Here is a 1337-nt window from a genome sequence, read left to right on the forward strand (position 1 = left end):
ATCTTCGTTGAGCCCTATGTGGCTAATAAAAGAAATGTATCTATCTATCTGATTTAGCAGGAAGTCATTCCAGCCTACAGTTAGAAGATGCAGAAACATATCCAGTGTCTGCTCTCTTTTCAAGATGAAGGAGATGTAATTCAACTTTAGCATTTAATCTGACCATATCCAGCCCAAACATTCTACCTGTTTTATGTTCAAACTGACCAGATCTGGCCTCTCCCACCTATACTACAATGTCATTCTAAAATTAATAATCCCAACATTGAAATTTCAAAGCTAAATGATAATGCATGATTAATTAAAAACAAAATGAATAAATAAGTATAACATTTTACAGCTAATCTCAATGCTAAAGGGTTACAGTAAACACGGTCTTTGTTTTGTTATAGTCAGCAAATCGAGAGACTTATTCTCTGGAGAATTTTTCATTGCCTTACATCGCAAAGTTAAATAATTCGTTCTTCTAAAGAGCGACTATAATGAAACCTTTTGCGAGTTATTTGTGAGCTTGCAGTTCTGGGTTCAATTCCTCTGGTGGTGAAGGACGGAAACTTCCCCCTTATAGCTACAGAAATTGACAAAACCATAGGAGCAGGGGATGATAAAGGTTTGTAACCGGACTGGTCTAACAGGGCTGAGTCATTATAACTACATGGTTTTCTCCAGAGGTTAATGCCCGATCTCAATTACTCTTGATAAATGGTTGGAGTTAAAGAGAAACAGACTGATTAGGGAGTTAGAGTTCCCAGAAGGTTGCTGTTCTTGGAGTGATTGCATAAAGCAGCTAGTTTTGAACTTTTGTCGGAGTTTGACAACTGGCGTTGATAGGAAGTTTGTAAGTCTAAGATGAGAAATAGAGAGGAATTTCATCACATTTTTTATTATATTTTTTATATATTTTGATATTCATGTTTTTCCTATCTAGTCCCATCTTTTTGAAGGACGACAATACATCTCTGCGAAATGGAATCCATTATTTGATTTTCCGATAATAATTGAAATAAGATAAGAAAAGAAGATGAAATACTTCAAGATAAGAAAATATTTATTTTTCCTGAATCGATTTCTTCCTTTGGCGCAAGGCCAATTTGTCTAAGGGCGGGACGGAAGAAGGTTGTCTGCGTGTGTGGAAGTGGTGGAGGTGGTAGAGGGAGTGATGTTGGGAAATAGTCTTCCGCATCGACACGCTATCAGTATATTACCGGTAGTTTATTTTTTATCGATCTGGAAGAGGAAGGAAAAAGCTAAGATGACTCCGACGAAATTTAAGATTGGAACTGAGACAGAGAAAGAGAGGGAGAGAGAGAGAGAGAGAGAGAGAGAGAGAGAGAGAG

Source organism: Octopus bimaculoides, chromosome 3 (genome assembly GCF_001194135.2).
Source record: "Octopus bimaculoides isolate UCB-OBI-ISO-001 chromosome 3, ASM119413v2, whole genome shotgun sequence".
Lineage (NCBI taxonomy): Eukaryota > Metazoa > Mollusca > Cephalopoda > Octopoda > Octopodidae > Octopus > Octopus bimaculoides.